Source organism: Palaemon carinicauda, unplaced genomic scaffold (assembly GCF_036898095.1).
Source record: "Palaemon carinicauda isolate YSFRI2023 unplaced genomic scaffold, ASM3689809v2 scaffold461, whole genome shotgun sequence".
NCBI classification, from domain to species: domain Eukaryota; kingdom Metazoa; phylum Arthropoda; class Malacostraca; order Decapoda; family Palaemonidae; genus Palaemon; species Palaemon carinicauda.
Window position 1 is genome coordinate 93429 of NW_027171719.1, and position 26584 is coordinate 120012.

The window sequence follows — 26584 nt, forward strand, 5'->3', positions numbered from 1 at the left end:
CAAAAAGTCTTTCTTTGCGAGCAGCTATTGGATAATCCCAGGAAGTGAGGTCAAAGCGATTATATCGCTCGATGGAAACTTTACATGTGGTTGTCCGAGTATTTCGGGAAGAGGAGGGAGATCACTTGGGGCCTCTGTGAGCAGTTATATAAGATCAGGGAACCATCACTTGATCTTGCGATGCCCTAACTTGTTCGATAGCCTCCTTACTAGACAGAAGGGAAGGAACGCAAAGACGTCTATTCTGTCCCGTGACTTTGAAAAGCGTCCTGTCAAAACGCCCGGGGATCTGGTACTGAAGATCCAGAACTATAAAAAAAATCAGTCCTATGGTAAAATTTAACACCAATGATCCCTATCTGTGATACTTGCCTTCAAAATGTTAGCACCACGCAAGAACCTATTTTCTCCCATCAGGTGTGTCTTCTCAAAACATCCAAAAGATCAACACACACTTACATACTGCCTCTCTCTCTCTCTCTCTCTCTCTCTCTACGTCGTTCAGTTGAATCTCGGGTTCTTTCTCTTAAAAGATCAACACACACTTACATACTGCCTTTCTCTCTCTCTCTCTCTCTCTCTCTCTCTCTCTCTCTCTCTCTCTCTCTCTCTCTCTTTCTCTCTCTCTCTCTCTCTCTCTCTCTCTCTCTCTCTCTCGACGTTGTTCAGTTGAACCTCGGATTCTGCAAAAGCCTGCTGTAGAATCCTGGGGATGGTTCCTGGACGGGCTGTAGAGCTCCCTTGCTCAACATGGCTGCCACTTCCCCTTACAGGGCTGCTCTCTTCTCGGTGTCCTTGGGTGCCAGCCATTCTGCTCGATGTTCGGGGATCAGAGGGGGCGGTTCTGACAGGAAGAGAATTCTGTCTCTCTCCCTGAGGACTGTCACCGTCCAGGGATCCGCACCGTTGTCTCGCCATGCTTGCCAATAATGTTTGAGGCATCCCCCGACCTGAGGCGTGGGAAGGTGTGGGGGCCCCCTCTCCCTATCTCCTTCTGGGGAGACTGTTAAAATGGCCTCTCCTTGAGCCGGAATATTTAGGTCTAAAGGAGGCCTGGGCTGGGGCACCGCTCCTGCGGGAGGGCCGTGGGGATTGATGCAAGGAAGGGGAGGCGGCCTCCTGCCTAGCCGGAGGCATGGGCGGGTAGGCCCCGTCCGCTGATGATCTCCTGTGTGAGGGCCGCCTTGTTGCCGGCTGCCTGGGCTCGGACGAACTTCAATTTTCCCACTCTTTCTAGCGTCTCCGCCACCGCCTGAAGGGTGAACACGGTCTCGCCCCAGACCAGGGCATTCCTCAGGAATTTAGCTTCCCGCTCAGGGAGTCTACGGGGGAGTCTGTTCAGCACTGTGTCCCTCCTCTTCAGAACCAAGTTCGCTGTCTGGGTAAGGGACTGGAAGGTGAGAAACTTCATCCCCGTCCCCCCCCCCCGAACGGATCAGTTCTTGTAAGAGGGCCTGGTTCTCTGGGACCGATAGGTCATGCGGCAGTTGAAATCCTGCTAAGGTGCACGGCCAACAGTCCAGCCATGAGGTCACGTTAACTATGTCCTGAGCGGTTTCCTCCATCATGGCGGCCTCTGCTTGAGAGAAAACCACTGGTGCATTAAGGCTCCGCTCATCTGTGTTGCCCTGGTTCAGGGTAGTGATGGCTTCTTCCATTGTGCGGGGCCCTGAGAGACGCCCGTCTGGCACATAAAATTTCTTTTGGGTCTTCAGTCCCGGTAGGAGCTTAAAGGAACCATGGGCTCTCAGGGAGTTCTTAGGGCCCGACACAAACTGATCAATGTGCTCCATCCCCAGGGCAACGTCAGGCGTTAAGGTCAGGGATGGCTTCTGTTGTACAGGATTGTCAACCATCCTGCCCAGACATAACAGCCAAGCTTGTTCCGAAGACGGCTGTGGTTCGTCCAGCCTATGGTGGTGGCGAATGAGGGGCAGAATTTTTCTGTACGAAGGCTCCTCATCCGGGGAGCACTCGCCGGTGTCTAGCAACTCCTCCACTAGTTGCACCTCCATGTCGGAAGCATCTTCGAAGACGGAGGGATCCGTAGGCGCGGAGATATCCCTTCCCTCTTGATGGGTTGGTGGAGTGGCTGTCTCCGTCACGGCTGGAGCCGCCGGGGTGGGGGTAGCCATCATGGGTCTACCCCGTCCAGGGGAGAACCGAATGTAGCTGCTTGAAGGTCGCGATAGCGGCAGGTTCCGTAACTTGGACGGAGCTGATGCGACGAAGCGGCTGGGGGCCGAGCTGCTGGGAGCGAATGGAGCCGATGATTTGCCAGGCAAGGGAAAGTGTGCCAATGACTACACCCGACAGGCGGGCGGAGCCAAAGAGACACTGGGCAAGGTCGCGGAAGCGGCTCCAGCGGCCACCGAGGCAGGCACTGGTGCGGCAGCTGTCCTGCTCGACCCGCGAGGGTGAAAAGCCACTCTTACAAACCTCCCCCTCGGGAACTCTTCTTCTTACTCCTTCCCCTCGAGGATTGATTGATTTAAAGTTTTCAGGCATCCTGACATCTGAGGTCATTGACGCCGGTAACATTTAATTTATGTATACAAAAATAAAAGATAAAATAAAATAAAAAATAAAAGAGTATTCAATTAAAATCATAAAAGTTGAATGTCATAAAAGTTAAATATTTTTCAGAAGACCTGCTTCTGAAATAAATCTAAAAATGCCACTTGCATGGTAGGACACATCATTTCCAAGAATCTTGGCAAGAATGAACCTGCCACCCTCACCTCGAGCCTCAAACAAATATCTATTCCGCAAGTTGTTATAATTGGGGCATTCGGTCAACAAATGCCTTACTGTTAGAGGTACTACACAGTCGTCACAATACGGTTGGTGTTGGCTCTTCAGCAGAAACTCGTGTGTCAACCAAGTGTGACCAATACGGAGACGACAAAGAGACGTCTCCCATTTTCGGGGCATCATATTATACCTCCAAGGAGATATGTCATTTGTTATCTCTCGCATTTTATTGCCATCTTGACTATCCCATTGCTGTTGCCATTTATTGCAAACCAATCTCCTCGAGGACTTCGCCTTCTTCCTCGCCGGGCTTGCGTGGGAGCTAGCCCTCCTGCTTCTGGACCTCTTCCTCTTCTTCCTGGTGTCCCTGTCGAAAAGTTGGAGGTCGAGGAGCTGTCCAAGGAGGAAGACGAGGAGGAGGAGCTGTCGGAATCTTCTGTCTCTACCACAAGCCTTCTAGGGGCCCTCGGTCTGGATACCGGGGTCAAGGGCTCCATAAAGTCTGGAGGAAGCGTTGCTGAGGGCGCCGGGGGCGTGCGAATAGCGGCTCGAGAGGCAAACCAGCCCTCAAACTCCTCTTCCTGCCGCATGGGGGACCTGAAGAACACGTGGTCCTCCTTTCTTTGTCCCGACCGCCCCCGGAACCCGCTGAACCTGAAAAACACTGCCACTGGGGGGGGGGGGGGGGTAGGAGCTGTTTCGGGCTTCCCCCACACCGGGCCTTCACTTGAGATGGGTCCTGCGGGCACCAGGACTTCGTCCACAACACATACTTCCGCCACACTAGCAGACCTCCCACCCGTCTGAGTAGGCCCCACATTAACAGAATCCCCGATATCAGACTCATGGGGACCGGCAATAGGCTGTTTCCCCGCAACGGACTTACCTCGTCCCCTACTCTGGGTAGGGCAAGGTGAAGGAGAACCTCTCTCTCCGAAGGTGCTGAGGGCGACGTCAACGGCGAGATGAGACCCGCCTTCTTGGGAGATCATTTGGGCGCCTTTTTCTTCTTAGTGGCAAACAGGGTCCACTGAAGCTCTGGCCAGGACTCTCACTCCAGGCACGTGGAGGAAGGGGAGCACTTATTTCCTCGACACGAGGCGCACAGCGTGTGCGGGTTGACATCCGGCCTGGAAAACCAGGCCCCTCAAGACTTACCAGCTTGGGGCCCGGGACGACGCTGGGATTCCATAATAAGGAAACGTGGACACAAAAGCAACACAAGAACACAAGGGAAAGGGTACAGAACACAAAGGGAACACGTGGTGCACAAGGGATGAGGAACACAAAGTAACACGTGGTACATGAGGTGGATCGGACGGGATAAGTGAGAGAGCGCGCCGAGATGATATCTACGCTGCGACCAGACGTTTACTGACGACTCAGACCTAGCAGCGCTGCCTCGCGCGTTGACCCAGGGTCGCCCCGGGGCGAGTATCCTTCCGTCCTAGAGCGCCCCAACAAGGTAACGGAGAGAGGGGGGGAACTACGCAAAATTCTTGGTCGGTTAATGAGGAGATCCCAGATCCTCCTAAGAAAGCAGTTCGAGGTAAGTACTCCGTGTTGGAACAAAGAATATTTCATTAAGGACAAGTAATGTAATAGCTACTGTACTGTATCTAAATTCTTTTCTCCCTACAATACCCACAGAGATATATACTTAATGCCCTATAAAAACAAATATAAATACATTTAAAATCACCCCATTTTCTTTGATCCAAAAGTCTCTTGCACAGCAAAATAAAACTTCTCCGCAAAAATTACATTTGAACCCTATCATATACCATCCTGAAACGTTTTTTTTTTAAACTGATTCAAGTTCAGGCACTTTTTTTTTAATAACCCCTTCCAGATAGTGTTCCTCTCGTTAGACTCGACTTTTGAAGTTTGACTCGGGACTGAGAAGACATAAGACTCGCCAATTGATGAACAGGAAGTTCCCCTAGAACTGAACTGATTTGTTATTTTTCTCCCTAGAGGTGTCAGTCTGTTCTAGATGAGAGCAAAGAAGATGGCTGTTGGTCTAGAGCAGTGGTTCTCAAACTTTTTCATGAGCGACCCTATTTGAAACATTTCATTCCTTCGCGACCCAGAGTAAAGTGAAGAGAAAGAAAACATGCAATGATATATACACTTTATTTTGGAAAAAAAATAATGTGTACAGCTTTTCATTCACAAAACTAAACTAGTGGGATTTATGGCACTGCTTTTCCTTTTCACAAAACTAAACGAACAGGATTCATGGCACTGCTTTTCGTTCCCAAAACTATATTAATAGAATCCATGGCACTGCTTTTAATTCACAAAACTAAATTAATAGAATCTATGGCACTGCTTTTAATTCACAGGGAGGAGGGAGGTGGGGGGAAGATGAACATACATAACAAAAGTAATTTGGGGTTAAAGAAGAATAATTCAATTAAGCAACTGAAATACACTGAAACACTGAAAGCATGATAATGTTCCTGTGTCCCTGCGACCCATCAAAATTGATCTCGCGACCCAACTTTGGGTCGCGACCCATAGTTTGAGAACCACTGGTCTAGAGGAGCTGTGTGGATAAATACTCCGTCCACGACACCCACCACAAACAAAACAACTTACCACTTCGCCTGATACACTGAAGCAGATGACTCATGGAGCTATCCTGCCGTGTGCTTCGCATCTGGCTTCGAAAAGCCTCTCTTTGCAAGAAGCTGCTGGATGATCTCCAGATGCGAGGTCGTAGCGATAGTATCACTCAATGGAAAAGCTTCACGGGTGGTCGGGAAGTGGAGGGAGCTCCCTCGGGGCCTCTGTGAGCAGTTGTACGAGATCTGGGAATCATTCTGCATGTTGCCGAAGCAGAGCTATGAAGATCATCGCTCGATCTTGCAATGCCCTAAACTTATCTGATTGCCTCCTTACTGGCCAGAAGGGGGAAGAACGCATAGATACCCTTTCTGTCCCGTGATGTTGAAAAGTGTCCTGCCTGGATGCACGGGCGTTTTTCCTTTCAAAGCAACGACGTACACCATTATCTGCAAAAGAATATTTCATCAAGTAAAAATAATGTAATAGCTACTACTGTATCTAAATTATTTTCTTAATACTATACCCACAGATACATATCAATGAGGCCCTATAAATATGATAAATTCGTAGATGATTTGTATTTTTCCTAACTATACAAACCTTAGCTATTTATTAGGGGTTATACTTTCAGCGGAGATGAAATGACGAGCCATTAAAATTTAGCGAGGGTTAACTACCCACACCGCTAGTTAGCGGGGAGTAGGGGGGTAGCTTGCTACCAATCCCGTTCACACACCTGTGATTTAGCCCACTTTCCTTGGAGGTAGGACTTCAAGGGGGATAGACCTGGCGGGCAAGCTTGTATAAATAGCTAAGGTTTGTAGAGTTAGGAAAAATACATATTATCTACGAATATGTCATTTGTTCCGTAACTGGAATACAAACCAAGCTCTATATTAAGGGTGACTCACCCATTAGGAAGGGTGGACGTCCCTGCCAATCTGGCTTTTGGCTCTACCCGAGGGCTCCTTATCTGAGTATGTTAGTACTCAAAAATAAGGAGTGCCCTGCCCTCGCTAAAACCTTGTTATGCAAGGTCCGCGGCCTACGCAAGCTGTGTGTTGAGACATGCAGAAGTGCGACTATCTAGGTAAAGTTATTCAGAGTCAATTGTAGGAAAAAACTGATGTAACCAAGAATTTCCCAATACCACGTCGCCAGGGTATGCGGACGCAACAGTATTTGCTTAATACTAGGTACACAAGGGAGCATGGTTTAACTGCAGTGGTTTGAGGTCAGCTTATGCAGAGAACCCAGGATGCTGCTTTCCCCACGAGAGGGTAAGATGAAGAAAAGAATAAGAGCCAGTTAAATCTTTTCATTCACGTAGACTAAATCCGGGTAACAGTGCCCTCAACCTTCTGCTACTTGTCCATTAAGGACCTTGAGGTATACAACCAGCTGTTGTGCAGCCACCACAGGACCAATAGAGATCGTATCGAGTTCCTGTGGGTCACGTCTTGCAGGAGAAAGGTTGTGAAAGTCACCTGGAGCATTTACACCCTTGCTTGTACAACCTGCATCACAGAGTAATCTAATGACATCATGGGTCGACGTGTTGGATGAGGATCTGGAATCACAGCGTAGTTGATGACTCAATGAGTCCAGCAGAGATGTTGTTTTGGTGATCATCCTCTCGTCTCTCCAAGTGCTGACGACAAGAGAACGAAGGTGCCAAAGATTAATATCAAGATCAGGAATAAGAAATTTAATAGACCGTAAGTTGCTGTCCAACAAATGAAGATGAGAGTCAGCAGCTGAAGACCAGAAAGGAGAACAATACTCAAAACAAGGTTGAATGAAAGAATTTAAACACTTCTTCAGAATAGATTGATCATCAAAAATCTTACAAGACTCTGAAAGAAAAAGGACTTTTTATAAGGCTTTATGCCGGTTGCTTTTAATCATAAAGTTAAAAGGCTTTGGCGGGATAAAGATTACGTCTTTACAGAGCCGAAATAAAAAGTGACTAGCAGAGGGTAGTTACACCTTGCATTCAACGGCCAGTTTCACTTCGCCAAAATAAATACCCCTACATAAAGACCGAAAGGTTTCTATGTTGCGCTGGAATAAATAAATTTTAACCAACGACTGATGGACATGATATACTGTACATCCTCAAATATATATGACAAATTCGTAGATAATTTATATTTTTCCTAACTATACAAACCTTAGCTATTTACATAGGGTAATTACTTCGGCGTAGCTGAATGACGAGCCATAAGATTTTCAAAGAGGGTTTACTACCCCACCGCTAGTTAGTGGGGGGCTAGGAAGGGGTAGCTTGCAACCCCCCCCTCCCCCCTCACACACACTAGTGAGTACTTCACTTTGCTTAGAGGTAGGACTTATCCCGGGGGACAGGGCTGGCGGGCACATATGTGTAAATAGCTAAGGTTTGTATAGTTAGGAAGAATACAAATTATCTACAAATTTTTCATTTGTTCTGTAACTGAAATACAAACCACCCTATTTACATAGGGTGACTCAACCCTTAGGAAGGGCGGTAAGTCCCTGCCATACTGGCTTTGGCCTTGCCCGGGGACTCCATATTTGAGTGTTTACGTACTCAGAAAATAAGGAGTCCCTGCTCCTCGCTAGCATGCTGTGAAACTGCTGCAACCTACGTAAGCTGTGTGCGAAGATGAAGAAGTGACGCATCCTAGGAAGTTGACCTGGAGTTCTTCAGATGGAAATCTAGGCTAGGACTCTCCCAATACCACCTCGTCAGGGTATGGGGACATGACAGTATTACACTTAATACTACGAACACAAGGAAGCAAGGTTTACCTGCAGTGGTTTGAGGTCAGCTGTGAACCCAGGATGCTGCTTTCTCCAAGGGAAGAGAGGATGACGAAAAGAATAAGGGCCAGACATACCTTTTCATTCACGCAGACTAAAACCAGGTAACAATGCCCTCAACCTTCTGCTACTTGTCCAATAAGGAGCCTGAGGTTAGACCAGCTGTTGTGCAGCCACCACAGGGCCGATAGAAAACGTATCGAGCCTCCTGTGTGTCACGTCTTGCAGGTACAGTGATACCTCGGTAGTCGAACGACTCTATACTCGAACAATTCGGAGTTCGACCAAAATTTTCGAGAAATTTTTGCTGCGGTGCTCGACCAAAAATTCGGTACTCGACCAGCCGAACACGTGACGACCGCATGGGCTTTGTGATGATCGCGCCATCTCGGCCACTCTCGCTTGTTCGGGAAGCATCAGTTCTCTCGAGAGCGTCACTCAGACAACGCGCGATCAGCATTCGTTGTGATTTAGTGATTTTCAGTGCTTTTAATTGCTTTTTTAGCTTTCATAATGAGTCCCAAGAAAGTAATGAGTGTTAAGGGGAAGGAGAAGAGGAAAACAGTGCGAACAACGATCGAGTTGAAGAAGGAAATTATAGCGAAATATGAGAATGGTGTACGAGTGTCCGATTTAGCGGTAGAATACGGAATGGCGAAGTCGACCATTTCTACGTTTTTAAAGCATAAAGAAATGATTAAGAAGGCGAATGTTGCAACGGGAGTTACGGCGGTAACTAAGCAAAGGCCACAAGTGATTGAGGAGATGGAAAAGTTGCTTTTAATATTTATTAAAGAAAAACAGTTGGCCGGGGAAAGTGTTAGTGAAGCGTTCATTTGTGAAAAAGCGTTGCATATCTATGAAGAATTAGTGAAGAAAAGTCCGAGTACCAGTGAAAGTGATTCATTTACATTTAAAGCGAGCAGGGGTTGGTTTGAAAAGTTTCGTAATAGAACAGGTATTCATCGTGTTACTAGGCATGGGGAGGCAGCTAGTTCGGATCAAATTGCAGCCGATAAATACGTGGGGGAATTCGATCGGTACATAAATGAACAAAATTTGATCGCACAACAAGTCTTTAATTGTGATGAGACTGGGTTATTTTGGAAGAAAATGCCAGCCAATACGTACATTACCAAGGACGAGACGAAGATGCCAGGTCACAAGCCAATGAAAGATAGGCTAACATTGTTGCTGTGTGCAAATGCAAGTGGCGATTGCAAGATCAAACCCTTGTTAGTGTACCACTCGGACAACCCCCGGGTGTTCAAACGAAATAATATTTGTAAAAGTGCACTACCAGTTATGTGGCGCTCGAACACTAAATCTTGGGTCACAAGACAATTCTTTACTGAGTGGATAAACGAAGTGTTTGCCCCCCAGGTTAAGGCTTACCTCATTGAAAAGAGCTTGCCAATGAAATGTCTTCTGGTTATGGACAATGCTCCTGCACATCCTCCAGGTCTCGAGGATGACTTGAAAGAAGAATACAGCTTTATCAAAATCAAATTCTTGCCCCCCAATACTACTCCCATACTCCAGCCCATGGACCAACAGGTCATTTCAAACTTCAAAAAACTCTATACCAAGGCCCTTTTCAGAAAGTGTTTTGAAGTGACCAGTGACACGAAGTTGACCCTAAAGGAATTCTGGAAGGAACACTTCAGCATCCTCAACTCTGTTAACATGATTGACCAAGCTTGGCGAGGTGTGACCTATAGGACATTGAACTCTGCCTGGCGTAAGCTGTGGCCATCATGTGTCACAGAGAGGGAGTTTGAAGGTTTCCAACCAGAGGCGGGTCCAAGCACTGCTACCCCTGTAATTTCTGATGACACTGATGTCGTTGAGGAAATTGTTGTCATGGGCAGGAGTTTGGGGCTTGAGGTCGACAAGGATGATATTGATGAGCTTGTAGAAAGCCATTCTACCGAGTTGACTGTGGAGGAATTGTTGCACCTGCAACAACAACAGCAGCAGGATCTGATTGTGGAGCAGGAATCTTCAGAAGAGGATGAGGTAAGGGAGGATGTTCCAAGTTCTCTCATCAATGAAATTTGTTCCAAGTGGGCAGATGTGCAGGCTTTTGCTGAAAAATACCACCCAGAAATTGCAGTAGCAAACCGGGCAGTGCATATGTTTAATGATAGTGTCATGTATCATTTTCGAAGAATACTGCAGAGGAGGAAGAAACAATTAACAATAGACCAGTTTTTCACAAAAGAAAAGAAAGCTGCTACATCAAAGCCTGTTTCTCCTCCAAAGAAGAGACAAAGAAGAGAAGAAACCCCTGAAATAGATCTGCCCACCCTTTCATTGGAGAGAGAAACAACTCCTGAAGGAGAACTACCCCGCCACATCATGGAAGGGGACTCTCCTTCCAAGCAGTAACCTCCCCCTTCCATCCTCTCCACATCCATCCCTGTATGCCATCGAACCGCTGCTCAAAGGTATGTTCACTACAGTACAGAAAATGGTTTAAAATTGTTTTATTTTAGTACAGTAAATGGTTTAAAATTGTTTTATAGGATTTTCTGACCAATTTCATACACATTTAGATAATTATTGTTGTTTAGGTACACGTTTTATTAATATTTTGGGCCTGTTCGAGTGCTTGGGAACGGAATAGAATATATACCATTATTTCTTATGGGGAAAAAAAATTCGGTACTCGAACAAATCGGAGGTCGAACACGGATCTCGAACGGATTATGGTCGAGTACCGAGGTATCACTGTAGTGGGCTGTGAAGGTGGTCTGACGCTTCCTCACCCCAGCTGGCAGGACCTGCGTCACTGAATAATTTTTCTTGAAGGCCAGGGACGTAGCTATGCCCCTGACATCATGCGCTCTAGGGCAACGTGACGGAGAAGGGTCAGGATTCAAGGCTAGGTGTATTACCTTGCGAATCCAGGCTGAGATGGTATTCCTGGTAACCCTTCTCTTCGTTTTCCCAGTGCTCACGAACAAGGCTTGCACCTGGGGACGAACTGCAGCTGTTCTTTTAAGATACAACCTCAGACTCCTTACTGGGCAAAGTAGAGATGGTCTGGGTCATCTGTTACAGAACGAAGACTCGAAACCTGGAAAGAGTCGAACCGAGGGTCCGGCACTCCCGGATTCTGAGTCTTGGCAACAAACTCAGGGACGAATCTGAACGTTACCTCCCCCCATCCCCTTGAATGGGCGACGTCGTATGAGAGACCATGTAATTCGTTGACTCGCTTGGCCTAAGCCAAAGCTTGCAGGAACACCGTCTTCCAAGTAAGGTGGCAATCTGAAGCCTGGCGTAATGGTTCGTAGGGAGGTCTCTTTAGAGACCTGAGAACTCGAACCACGTTCCATGGAGGTGGTCTCACTTCTGACTGAAGGCAGGTAAGTTCATAACTTCGTATGAGTAAAGAAAGTTCCCGCGAGGAAGAAATGTCCACTCCTTTGAGCCTGAAGGCAAGACTTAAGGCTGAGCGATAGCCTTTCACTGCCGAGACTGAAAGGCGCATTTTCTCCCGCAAATACACGAGGAACTCTGCTATTGCTGGAATAGTGGCATCGAGTGGAGAGATACCCCTTCCACAACACCAACCACAGAAAACTCGCCACTTCGCCTGGTAGACTCCTGCGGATGACCTGCGCAGGTGGCCAGACATCCTGTTTTGCTATGGATTTTACCTTAACGAACTCACAAAGGCAATTTTAAAAGAAATCGTTTGAGCTCGCAACTCCACATACCCCAACGCCACTAACGGACTCGTTACGGCGCAAATCATTTTGCATTCTGGCGTTTCCAAAAGCAGTTTTGCCACGGTAATTAGCTACTACTCAGCTGCTTGGAATTCCTACTCCGTTAGCGGACTAAATACAGCTCACTACTGAGTTTCGGAGTGTGAGGTCAGATGACAGATTCAGATGTCGACAGTACCTCGCCCCTCAGAACCAAAGGGCATGGCGCGATATTCACACAAACGGCTACACAGATGTCGATGGGACTGGTTTCAGCGTGTCGAGTCAAACTTCAGGTTGGCAAACACCACTGATGAAATAAGAAAATCGGACATGGTGATGGTAATGCCGACACGAGACGTATTAAAAAAAATTTCCTCCTGGTTGAAACAGAGGCCGGGACCCATGAGGTACAGCGACCTTTCAGTGAAGCTGAAAGGACCAGCCCTTAAAATTGAGCGAGGGTTAACTACTCATCCTGCTAGTTTGCTTGCTACCCTCCCACTCACACACCTGTGACTGAACTCATTGTGCTTGGAGGTAGGACTTCAAGGGGGATAGGGCTAGCGGGCAAGTTTGGTTAAATAGCTAAGGTTTGTATCGTTAGGAAAAATACAAATTATCTACAAATTTGTCATTTGTTCCGTACGCTACTTATTAGGGGTGATTCCCCATTAGGAGGATGGACGTCCCTGCATATCTGGCTTTTTGGCTTTACCCGGGGGCTCCTTATCTTGAGGAGTTTGGTATAAAAGGAGTCCCTAAACCTTGCTACATAAGGTACGGGCCCACGCAAGCTGTGTATTGAGATAAGCAGTGTGACTGTCAAAGTAAAAGTTATTCCGAGTCTATGCAGGAAAAGATTTTGTACCCGAGACTTTCCAAATATCACCTCACAGGGTATGGGGACGCAACAGTATTTACACAATACTAGGTACACAAGGGAGCATGGTTTACCTGCAGTGGCTTGAGGTCAGCTTGTGCAGAGAACCAAGGCAACTGCTTTACTCTTACTGGAAGGCATTTAATATATGGAAACTAAAGAACCATTGGACACTCGGAACAAGTGAAGAAATCTCTGATGGAGTTTCAAGAGGAACTTGAAATTTTTTGTCAAATCTACAAAAAAAATGGTCAAGTATAGATAAACTAGAAAGAACTTCAATGATATATGTTTTCAAAGAAACAAATACCCTGGGAAAGGCTACTGCACATAAAGGGCTGTAGTGCCTAAATTTAAGAAAATAAATAATCAGGTCATGATATGGACTAAGGTTAGAGGCAAAACGAACACTCCCATCGCCCCTTGGTCATGGACGGGACATGATTAATGGACACTGCCAAGTTGTCTGTGATTCACTTAATTCTCCTAATAATATCCTAAGTCTGTAATCCCCCTTGCAAATGCTTAGCAAATGATTTACCACATGCAGATGTGCGTGTATGGGAAGGGAATGAGGAGCTTTGTAACAATATCAAATTTACCCCTGAAACGGTACAGTGAAGATGATTTTATAGATAATGCATAGGATATATTTCTACCTCTTTTCATTTACTTTATTGCTTAGCAACAGATTGGTGAATTACTTTTTAATATTTCAATTTGTATAAAGAATGTTTGATTCTCAATTATATTATTCTAGCTGTACGGAGCCTTTGTTGATTTTTCAATATTTATTATGCAATTAGTTACAAAGAATCATAAGAATTAACATTAATATATTTAGTGCTTTTGAAAAAAAGTGTCTTATGTTCAACATGTATAACTGGCTTCATCAGGGGAATCTTAAAAGCATATGCCACAATGATCAGTGCTTATGCTCCGACTCTTGATGCTGAAGACATTGCAAATCTTTCTCTGCTGACCTTGATAGAATACTTATATTATTCCCTAGCCACGACAAAGCATTCCTCATTGGTGACTTTAACACCAGAGTTAACAGACTTTCATTAAGGGCAAAATGATGGAACCCTTTTCCTATCAGTGTTCAGAATTCAACCTATGCATTGCAAATACTATATTCAGGCAAAGGAACAAATATAAGATTACCTGAAAACATCCACGGCACTTACTAGGTTATATCACTGAAAGAACCTGTGACTGTAAAGATGTAATGATCACAAGAGCTGCCCCTTTCACAGACTGATGGACTGCCCATCCTCTTGTCTACTAAGTGATAAAAGTCCTATCCATATACCAAGGCACTTTCCCAAATTTTTGGGGGTAGCCGACATCAAACAAATGAAAAAAAAAGGGGACCTTTCTTCTGTACGCTCCTCCCCTCCCAGACTGACGAGCGACTCAACTGAGTTCGGCTGGTACTGCTAGGGTGCAACAGCCCACCCAACCCCGTTATCCACCATTGATGAAGTTTCATAAGCTGAATCCCCTACTGCTTCTACCAATTCATTCCTATTTCTAGCACACATTCTTGTCTCTCTCACATCTATCCTCCTATCACCCTGAGCTTCCTTCACTCCATCCATCCACCCAAACCTTGGCCTTCCTCTTGTACTTCTCCCATCAACTCTTGCATTCATCACCCTCTTTAGCAGACAGTGATAAAGGTAAGTCTTGAAAAGACCGTCAGGAACGGACGGATGCTGAAGAAAACCAGATTTAAGAATGAACGTTTATATGACTCCTCTATAAAACAATCACATTAGAATGGCCTTAGCAATAATGTACCATGATGAATATCCCCAGATATTAGAAGACACTGGGAGAAACTCAAAACAAGAGTGTGGGACAACTGCTCAGAAACAATTGGCATGAAAGATCACAAACATGAGGACTGGTTTGATGAAAATGACGAGGAAAACAAAGCTAACAGATGTAAAAAGAAAGGCACTGATTGATCATCTGAACAATCTCACCTCAGACCTCGGAAACTAAAAGACAAAAGCATAGACAACTGAAAGATGATGTTCAAAGATCCACAAGAAGAATTGAAAATGAGTAGTAGATAAGCAGTTTGAAGAAATGCAAATAAAATGCTGACTTTTTCAGCACTGCAAGATGAGTATATGGTTCCATCTCACAAGGACTAGCTCCATTAAGAAACAAAGAATGTGCTAGAAACCTCAAGGGTTAAATAGACATCTTTAATAGGTGGGGAACATTTCCAGGAATTATTGAATAGAGATCCTGTAAAATGCCATTAATAGCAGACCTCAACAACCAGTTGTGACACTGGACAGAATCCCAACCTTAGTCGAGGTAACATCTGCAATATCTAGTCTGATAAACAACAAGGCTCCAAGTAACGATGGCATACCAGTAGGTTTGACAGGAGATGCAGATTCATTATTTTGAAATCTGAAAGTATTCACAATGTTAGACAAATCTAGTGGTTGAATTAATTACAATCTAAGACAAACTGCTTTTTTTGGCCTCACTTTGACCTATTCATAAGAAAAGACGACAGTCTTTTGCAATGTGCCAAACAAGTATTCTTTCTTTCTTGTTTTGATTTTGATTATACAAATGTTATTTTTAAAAATTCTACTTCATCTAACATTTTAGAAAAGCCAACTCACACTGGATTATGTATAAACATTTGAAGAAGCATGAATTACCAAAGAAAATATTTATTAATTAATGCAAATAAAAATCTTGCCACCTATGACACCTATAGAAAATTCTTTAACAATAATAATGGCAAATTTAAAAATAATTTGTATTTTTCTTAACACAAACCTTAAACTCTTTATATAAACTTGGCCTGCCATCACCTATCCCCTCTAAGTCCTGTTTACAATCAAAAGTGATGAGACAACACTGGTGTGTGTCTGTATGCTTGTGTATGTGTGTCTGTGTGTGAGCGGGGTAGCCGGCTACCTCCCCTACCTGCTGCAAAGTAGCAGCGGGGGAGTTACCCCTGTAAACGTCTTATGGCTAGTCTTCCAGTTTCGCTGGAAGTATATCCCTAATAAAAAACGAAAGGGTTTGCATTTAGCGTCGGAACAAAGATGATTTGATCCTACCCTCAACACAATAGCCTATACAGTACAGTACCTCAAAGTAACCTATAAGGTTACTTATTTTTCTAGCCAATAGAACATTTCCATTTGTGAAAAGAAAACACTTTCCAGATAATCAAAAACTAAAAGCAACTTACTTATAAAAGGATTTCCATCCAGAACAAACAGATGCGATGTTTTATGAGTTCCTAAGGGAACTTTATAATCAGGGTCGGTGAGAGTCACAAGACGCAAGTCTTGATAGTCGCATGTTGGTGCAGCCAGAAAAGAAAAAATCGCGGCAGCGTCAAGTCACATTCATCTTAGGGTGACAGCAACCTTTCCTGGAATATTGCTCAATTAAAATAAATCATCATAAAAAAAGCCCTTTCCCTAATAGTGTCACTTGAAAAATTCTAAAATTTTTAGCCAACTGCAGAGAAATTCATTGCTAGGCACCAAGACTTCATTCCAAAGTTACATAGTACATAAAATATATAAATAATTGCGTTATGTTATAAATTAAACATTAGGCTATCACGCTGTTATCCATTTACAAAATATTTGCATGACCTTAGTGATTATTCTTAACAAAACCAACATAGCTTCAGTCGGGATAGAGCTACCGGCTTCAACCTGTAAGGTACTGAACAGCTTTGAGATGCAAATACAGTTGTCAAAACATAGCTTATGTTTTTGTTTATCACACTCCTATACTTATATTTTCTCATTATGCTACGTATAATGCCATTATACATTATCAGAGATAAGTATGTACTGTATTTTTCAATTTTTGTAATTTTCATCATAACTGCTTGTTGCAGAGCTCGTCGCAAGGTCACATATCGGCATAACATGTCAAATTTGAAAGTAATTGGTATTTTTCTTAATGATACAAACCTTTAGTTATTTATACGGGGATATTACTTTATGCGAAGCTGAAAGAAAACGGATTTTGAAGTAAGAAAAATCTATTTTTGGGTGAGATAGCCATGTCGTCCTGATGGAAGGTCCTTCAGACAGCTTCCTTACTGTATAATATTTCTGCGAGTGATATTACAAGAGAATTACCGTCAGGTATCACGGGGTTCCAACCCCCGGAAACGACTATCCTAAGATATCGTGTGTAATCAGGGACGTATCCGTAGATAACCATAGATATCTGCACCCCTAACTTAACCAAGTGAGGAGACTTTTAACGAGGGTTAAGCACCCATCCGCTAATTAGCGGGGTGGGGGGTGGGAGTAGTAGCCACCCTGCTCACTAACACACCTGAGCTATTAACCTACTTTGCTAGGAAGTAGGACTTCAAGAGGGACAGGTACTGGCTGGCAAATTTATATAAATAGCTACAGGTTTGTGTCGTTAGGAAAAACACAAATTACTTCCAAATTTGTCATTTGTTCCGTCACTAAATAACAAACCAAAGCTATCTATATGGGATGACTTACCCTTGAGAAAGGTGGAAGTCTGTGCCAATTGGCTTTTTGGCTTTGACCCGGGGTTTTCCCCTTTATGCGTTCTGCACATAATTGGCGGAAACCCTACACCTCACTAAAACCGTACTACGCATGGTCCGCGGCCTACAAAAGCTGTGCGCTCGTGATACTAGCAATGAGACTGTCTTGCTAAGAGTTCTTCCGAGCCCTTGGACTCTTCAGAGGTTACCAAGACATTACCTAATACCCCATCGTTAGGGTATGGGGACGCAACAAGTATTGAAACAATAAGAGGTTACACTAGGGAAAATGGTTTACCTGCAGATAGTTGAGGTCAGCTTTGCAGAGGATACTGGGTGCTGATGCCCCAAGAGAGGGAAAGATGAAGAAAAGAAAGAGCCAGTCATTTTTAAACATTCATCCCAGACTAATCCCATATAACCTTCGCCTTCAAACCCTCTGCTGATTATCCATCAAGGAGCATAAGGTGTTTAATCCACTTGTAGTGCAGCCACCACGGGACCAATGGAAAAAAAGTTTCCATGTTCCTGTGTGTGGAATAATGAGTTAGGACAGGTCAAATCTGGCGGGCAAGCGGCATGTGTGCCACCTACGGGTACAAAAGGTAAACAGGGAAATAAACAGATTCACGAGGGAAGCCACAGCCACCGGAACTTTCATACTACAAAGATCATAGGAATATTATCTTGATCTATTTGTAAGTAAAGTATAAGACGGTGCATCATTATTATGAGCCCAGAGGGGGCATTATGTTTTATTTATATTGCGGGCTACATAGCAGTCAGATGAGATTCACACCTTTGGATAGGCCAATCAGGGGTGCATTTTACAGTTCTCCCAATGAGTAATTTCATGCAGGTCTGGTAGTAAATATAAGCACGCATCACAGTGTACATACATAGATTAATATATATATGACAGTGCATATCCCATATCCATGCATGCCACAGGAAGGTCATATTTGTATGTATAGATATGTATGTAGCAGGATGGCCTATCACAGGTATGGTAGCCTATTTTATTTTATAACCATTACAAGTGTGTAATTTCGTACATTTATTTTTTCAGCTTCAAACATTCGTTGCATGTACCTCAAATAAAGTCATCAAATGCACAAATGTCTTATTGACCATGTTTGAAGAAATATTGTAGACAAGAACGCAGGACATACAGACATGGCCACGTGATTGAGGTGTGAGGCTCCTGAGTGCACGGAGGTGAAGCAGGCGGATGATATGACAACGTGCATAGCACTGATGCAATTACATCAGAAGAACAAGCGTGACGAAGACTCGTCACGCCAGAAACCACCAAAAATTAACCGCCCATAACTGAAACAAGGCGTCTGTGAAGATGACTGGGCCACTTTTACAAGGCGGTGGGAAATGTTTCGTGATGGAACGTCTTTGGCACCTAACCAGACAACAGCTCACCTGCTCGCATGTTGTGAACCAGAACTTGAAGCCGCCATATTCAGAGAGGACTCCGCCATCGCAACAAGGACCGAGGTGGACGTACTAGCGGTAATAAAACGTCTAGCAGTACTGAGTGTGGCCTTAAGCGTATGGAGGACAACACTACTACAAACCACTCACACCCCAAGTGAACCTGTAAGGCAATATGTGGCAAGGTTGCACGGGGTGGCCAATGTGTGTCAATGGACCGTCACCAGCACCTGCAAGTCCAACACCTGCACAGAGACGATTACATACGACTACACAGAGGAGATTGTGAAGTTGATCCTGGTAAATGGCCTCGCAGATGAAGAAATCAAGAGAGATGTGTTGGGAACCCCAGAGGTCGATAACGAGACACTAAACGAAACGGTAACACTCACTGACAGGCAGGAAACAGCTAGCCGGGCCATGTTAAGTGCAAACCCATCAGTATCAGCCAGCGGGTACAGGAAACCAGCGAAAATGACAACGAACACACGCCCCCTCAACCACATCGAAAAAGGGCGATGAACAAGACACCTCAAGATATAAGTTTTGTTGCCAGTGCGGACGCCTCACTCCAAAGTTCGGAAAAGTGGGAGGCAAAGTAAAGGAGTTCAAGTCATGCCTAGTATGCTGGAGGGAAAATGTCCAACAGCAACAGAAGCCGCAGCAATAATCGGCAGGTACTGAAGCAGGGCCGTTATTCCATCGCACGCAAGAAGAGGACACAGAAGCAGACGACAATATAGTATACGCGTCGGGGATGAACTCCTCAAACGAACTTTTACCTCACCCAATGCTACCCATCCGCAAAAAGATGCCGAACAAATCCTCATCCCTTATGGCGGCCGCGGACTCCGGGGCTCAGACGTGCCTGATGGGGCTGCCAGTCTTACTGGAGATAGGTCTACACCAGCGACACCTCAAGCCAGCTAACAGACGCATCTTCGCAGCCAACAACCAGGAAATCAATGTGTTCGGCTCCATACACCTCATACTATAAGGCAAGAATAAGCAAAGAGCGCACATCACAACAACTGCCACGGTGCGTGTCACGGACACCGTCAACAAGTTTTACATCAGCCGAGCAGCTATGACGAAGCTTGGCATCATTGACCATGATTTCCCCAGGATTGGTGCCACAGGCAGGGTCGCAGTATGCCTATACGGAAGGAAGTCCCACAGCAACAATTCGCTCGCAGAGTGCGGATGCCCAAGTCACACTCCACCTCCCCGGCAACCAGCCAACCTGCCGTTCAAACCGTCAGCAGAGTTCACCAAAAATATGAAAGCGTGGCTACTGGAACGATATGCATCGTCAACCTTCAACACGTGTCCACACCAGCCACTGCCAACAATGACCGGACCCATGGAAATACGAATCATCGACCCTCACGTGGAACCAAAGGTGACAAAGAGACCCCCAAACATACCGGTACACTGGCAAAAAGAGGCAGCGGCCCAACTGGAAAGAGACGTAGCACTGGGTGTGATTGAACCCGTACCACCCAACACATCAGTGACCTGGCTACACAACATGGGTTTCACACAAAAACCAGATGGCCCACCACGCCGCACTATGGACTCACAGCCCCTAAATCGATATTGCGTTCGAGAAACACATCACTGAGCGGCTTTCATCTGTCCCCTCTGTATGAGAATGTAAGCAAAATAAATTGACTAAGGACCCATGTCCAGTTTTTTTTTGATATGCCTGGTTTTAATACTAAATCAGAACACACACTGATTAGGTAATACACTATAGCTTACAGTATACTGATACAAGACACCCCAACCCAAACATTCAAAGCAAATTCATTTGAAATTCAGTTCCGTACCTAGTGCAATATTCACGTTTTGTTGCACCTACAACACGTTTGTCGTATACATTAGACTATCACAGAAACATTGAAATTTGCAATGTCAAACCTTCATTAACCCTTTTACCCCCAGGCTCTTTGGAAATTTCCAACCCTTAACCCCAGGGGGTTATTTTTTTCCCAGCACATTTTGCAATATATTTTCTTTAAATTGCTCTAATAGCCTTAATTTTTGTCATAGAGAGGTCAGGTTGGTCTCATCCTCTTGGAAAATGCCTGAATTTTCTCAAAAAATTATAAGAAATATGAAAAAAAAATTTTATAGCATTTTTTTGCAAGGACGTACCGGTACGTCCATGGGGGTAAAGGGATGGGTTTTGTGAAACGTACCAGTACTTCCTTTGGGGGAAAAGGGTTAACATGAAAACATACACCTTCAAAATATAATTCATTCATGTCAGCACAATCTAGGAACAAACTACTGTCAATACACATCTTAAGAATACCATTTTACCTTGGTTAGAGCAGCTTCAAGTTCCACTTCAGTGCAGTGTTGGAAGCCAGCTTCACGATAGAAAAATTTCAACTTGTTTGATATCTGAAAGTATGAGTCATTTTAAACAAAACTAATGGTTGAATTAATTAGTCAAATACAAAATGAACTCTCTGCTTGCTTCGATGAATTTAAAACCCTTCATGAAATACTAACGAGAGGCAAGGTCTTTTGCAAATGACAAAGAATAAACGAGCACTTCTCTCTCTCCTGTTTTCATTAGAATTATACAAATGTTATCACTAGATTTTTCATCTAAAGTTTTTAGAGATTCAACAATTTCAACTACCAAAATGAATTCATTACTATGAAAAATTATAAATCAAAGTTTAAATTTATGAAAACTTCTACAGCAGAGTAAATCTATAGGTATACAAAAAAAAAAAAAAAAAAAAATTGTTGGACAGGAACTTACGGTCTATTAAGTTTCTTATCCCTGATATGAAAAATTTGGAAATAATTTGTATTTTTCCCAACGATGCAAACCTTTAGCTGTTTGTTAGGGGTACTGTATTACTTTCGGCGAAGCTGAAAGGACGAGCTAACAGAAAGACACGCCCTGGAAGGACAGACATCTTCAGGAAAGGCTCGCAAACGAGACTTCCATGGTGTGTCATGATCCGGGGTATATTGAGGAGAAGGTGAGCAGTGAGATAGCGATCAGAGATCTGGCAATCGCTGGTGTGCTGGAGAACGTTGACGCGCTAGAAAACGCTGGTGCGTTGGCGAGGTTGGCGAGCCACTGGAGCACGATCTCGACGGTACCTAGCATCAGGAACTGAGACGGCAAGGAGGACGATGAGTCGTAGAAGATCAGCGCGTAGGATGAACTAGAACAGGGATGTGTCCTTTGGAAGGACGAACATCCACCGAAGGGGATCGTGCGCGATCCACAGGAGAGTCCAAGGCCGAAGTCTCCGAGGACTAGCGGCAAAGTCGTCGGAAGAAGGTCCAGTTGCAGGTGAAGGTCGAGGGCCAGAAGACGACTGACAAAGAGGCTCCTCTGCGGAGGAAAGCTGCGTTGATGAAGCTGAAGAGCCAAAGAGGCAGGCACACTTCTAAGGTGATGACGCCCTCTGAGGTTGTTGGATCAGCAAGCTGACCTTCAGCAGCAGCAATCCTCTGAAGAGGCGTCTCTATGAGTGGCCCCTCCCGTGAACGAGAGAGGTGATCACTTCACAGGACAGACTTGCCTTGGACTTTGTTCCGGCCAAGACAGAAGAGGCGACTCAGCAAGGGGGAAGCGTAATCTCAGCTAAGATACAGCAACCGCAGTTGGTGTCGATGTGAAGTGATGAAGATGATGAAGGAAAGTTCTCCCTCAGAAGGGAGGACAACCCAAGCTCTATGCTTCCAGTCACCAAGCCTTGTTCAAGTTGAAAATCTGCAATGAGCGTAGCATGAGGAAACGTAGCCGGAGCTAGTTCCATGAAGATGGAGTGCTGATCAGGAGCTGCCACGGTCGTAGAAGAACAGGAAAGTGACGGCAGATCCCCAAGGCGCGACCAGAACTCCTCTACTTCGTCAGCTCTCTTAGTCGAACGAAGAAGAATGGCATCGCTAACTGAGGAAAATAAAATAAATTATGTAACGAAAAACTCCCTCGGGAGGAGCACCTAGTCCGTGGACGGGAAAGGTGTCCACCGAGAGAACAGACACAAAATAACTGCGCACTCCCTTCCCTGGCCGAAATTAATGGGAGAAGGATAGCGGCAGCGAAAAACTGTAACAAAACAAGAATCACAATTAATTATTCAGCTAAAAATATTCACTAATCGCAAGAACAACTAGACTCTCTGGCAGGAAGGGTACCCCATGGAGAAACTGAAAAGTTAAATTACAAATTTGTATTTCACATAATTAATGAAGAAACCAATCAGAAGCACAACCTAACCCGCAAACGGGAAAGGTGCTCCGCCCTGCAGAGTATACTGTCGGAAGCCATTGAAAGGTGAACGGCGATGACCTAGAGAAAGATTAAGACAGATGTCAAGCTCTGAAAATGCCGCACTCCCTTCCCCCAGTAGATTCCACGCAGAGGGGAAGGCGATGACAACAGCTGAACGGGAAAGGTTCCAAACGATGACTATTCCCCTGCGGTGTCGGCCGATTCACACAGAAGACTTTTTGCCAACGGGATGACGGATAGTCAAGGGGGAAAGGTCGGAAGGGAAGGTTCTCCGTCCTTAAGAACCTGCCGTACTGCGTTGTCACACACACAGCTTAAACACTTTAAAGAAAACAACCGGTCTCCATTCGAGCCAAAAGCAAAGTGAGCTCAATCACTGGTGTGTGAGTGGGAAGGGTAGCGAGCTAACTCACCTAACCCCCACTAACTATCGGGATGGGTGGTTAACCATTGCTAAATTTTAATGGCTTATCCTTTCAGCTTTGGCAAAAGTAATACCCGCAATAAATGGCTAAAGTGTGTATTGTTATGAAAAATACAAAATACCTCAGAATTCGTCATTTTCAGCTTCATCTTATTATCATTATCATAATAACTATAAGAATAGAAATAATACTAAAAATATTACCCAAGGAATGTGATCGTCTACTAGCTGTAGTACTTTTTAGAATGCGAGCGCGTGCGCCCGCAAAAACAAAACATACAGCTGGTGTAGCAATCATACCCTCACTGGTTTGCCTACCCCTCTTGTGGGCGGGGCTTGCTATCGTTCACAAGCGGTAATAAGAAGCTGACAACATTCATCTGGCTGCCTTGTGGACGGGGCTTGCTATCGTTCGTAAATGTAAGCAGAAGCTACTACTGTTCCATTGGGACTAAAGGCTTGAAATAACCACCTTGTAAGGGTAAACAGTACATCACAAGTCCGTTGTGCGATTGCTCCGAAGCTCTCCATTCCGTCGGGCAAAAAAGCCCAAGAAAATAACCCTGAAGGATTATGTTTCAAAACTCGGTGTCTAACGAGAAGTCGTCGTGTCCTGGGGCATACTGATACATGCGGCTGACTCCAGCCATCGATAGTAAATCGTATTTGTGGCAATAACCTTGGGGTTTTGTTTTGGTGGGAGCGCATGCGCCACTAGAATTCGTTTCAGCCTTTTATACAGTTTCAATAAACACCTGTAGTTGTGTAAAACTTCTCCTCAGGGAAGAAAGTTACCCATAATAAGCAGTCTCGCATGAAGGACTTGTTGTCCCAGAACGCAGAGAACACAAACACTAGGCAGATTCGTATAGGCTTGCTAGCAAACATGGTGAGAATCAGCGAGCGGTGGCGAGCGTCCGTAAGCGCAGGCGATTGTCCGCAAACGCTGACAAGCGCTCGTGAACGGCATCTGATACTATCGAACGCTGGTGAACGTTCACAAAACACTGGTAAGCGCTCGCAAACGCCAGCGAGAATTAGTGAATGAGAATTTGAAAAATGTCAGCATTGAATCTTACCTTCACTGCTAGAGACAGTAGTGTACACTACAGTAGCCCTGGCGAGGAGGGTTTCACAAACCCGCCATTGTCAATAAGGCGAGACGAGGGTCTCCCAAATTTACCATGGGTACTAAGACGAGATGGGGATCTCGCATGAGGCGATAGGCTTGCAAACTGCCATGGGAACTAAGGCGAGGCAAGGTCTCACAAACCCTCGTCTCCGGTATTAAGGCGCTGAGGTTCGTATAGATTTACCAGCGAACGTGGTGAAAATGAGCGAATGGTGGCAAGAACTCGCGAACGCCATCTGATACTAGCGAACTCAACTCCACATACCCAACGCCACTAATGGACTCATTACAGCACAAATCATTTTGCGTTCTGGCATTTCCAAATGCAGTTTTGCCATGGCAATTAGCTACTTCAGCAAATTGGAATTCCTACTCCGTTAGTGGACTAAATACGGCTCACTACCGAGTTTCGGAGTGTGAGGTCAGATGACAGATTCAGACGTCTATCGTAACTCGCCCCTCGCAACCGAAGGGCATGGCACGACATTCACACAAGTAACGCAAATGGCTCCACAGATGTCGATGGGACAGAAGTTACAGCTCCCTCCATTCACACCGGACGCAGCAACGGTATGGTTTCAGCGTGCTGAGTCAAACTTCAGGTTGGCAAACATCATCGATGAAATAATCAAATCGGACATGGTGAGGCTAATGCTAACACCAGACGCATTTAGGAGGAGTTCCCCTGGCTGAAACAGAGGCCGGGACCCATGAGGTACAGCGACCTGAAGAAGAAACTGATGGACATCTACGACCTCCCGGTACCCCTGAGGGACCAGAGAGCCCTCGACCTGATGACAATGCCCCTCGGCGACATACGTCCCTCAGCAGCCTGGGACGAACTGATGGACATCCTCCTGCTGAACGAGCTCGGCTGCGATGGGCGTCCCAAGGGGATAAGCCTGTCAAGGTAGATCTACGTGCGTTGCCTTCCCAAAAGCATCAGCGCCCAGTTGGAGGGTGCCGAGGGCCTGGACGTTCCATCGTTGGTCGCGAAGGCCGACAAACTCCACCTGGCAGCCCAGACTGCCAGATACGCGCCACCACCTCTGTCAACGACGTCACGGAGGAGCCAGACGAAGTAGGGGTCAACGCGATCCACAGCGGAAGACCCCAATACTCCTGCCCACGGCTTCCGCTGCATGGACAGTAGCAGCAACGCCAGCAGCGCCCCCAGCAGGAGCAACAGCAACAACGAGAGGACCACTACCACAAGGGCTTTACTTTCCCAGATGGTGCTACTTCCACCAAGTCTGGAGGAAAGGGGAGAAAACGAGTCCAACAGTGCACTCATCTAAAAAATCTAGGTGGGCGACCACGCCTACAAGCAACCATGGAGCAGGCGAGGCCCGATCACACGGGCTTCTACATCCTCGACGTAATCTCAGGAAAAAGGTTCTTAGTGAGTACCTGCGCTACGGTGTCAACATTCCCACCTTCAAAGAATGGCCAAGGCCTCCAATCAGATGAAAGGGCCGCCCTGGTTGTCACGAACAGCAGCCCCATAACCTAATACGGGATAAGGACACTGAAGATATCACTCATAGGCCCGGAATTACAGCTGGCCTTTCCTGATCACAGATGTCAAGGTGCCCCTCCTGGGCGCCGACTTCATCGCTCACCACGGACTGCTGGTAGACGTGTGTCGCAAACGACTAGTCGAGCAAGGGACCTACCAGTCCCACCACCTCTCCAGCAGGACCAGCCTTCCCAAATGTGCTCAGTCACGCCCCATGAATACAGCTGCCTGCCGCAGGAATTCCCGGAGGTCTCCAAACCCGAGCTCCACCAACTGAAGGGGTTCCCTGCCAAGCATGGAATATTCCACCATATCTCAACGACGGGTCCCCAAACCCACTGATGGTTTAGAAGCTTCACTCCGCAGAAGATACAGGACGCCAAGCATACCTTCCAGGAGACAGAGCGCATAGGAATCTGCAAAAAGGCGATTATAGACGCCTAAATCTGGCCACGACACTTGACCACTTACCGTTGCCAAACATGCAGGATCTCACCGGGGCCCTCCACGGG

General features: G+C 45.6%; 1 long non-coding RNA gene across 2 annotated transcripts in view; it reads right to left on the minus strand.

The window, feature by feature from the left end:
* Window positions 1–26584, minus strand: part of LOC137636942 (uncharacterized) — a 54335-nt gene that overhangs the window by 22876 nt on the left and 4875 nt on the right. For both annotated transcript variants that reach the window (XR_011043309.1, XR_011043308.1), the window contains exon 3: window positions 5359–5774. This is a non-coding gene — a long non-coding RNA (uncharacterized lncRNA). The remainder of the gene's footprint in view (window positions 1–5358; window positions 5775–26584) is intronic.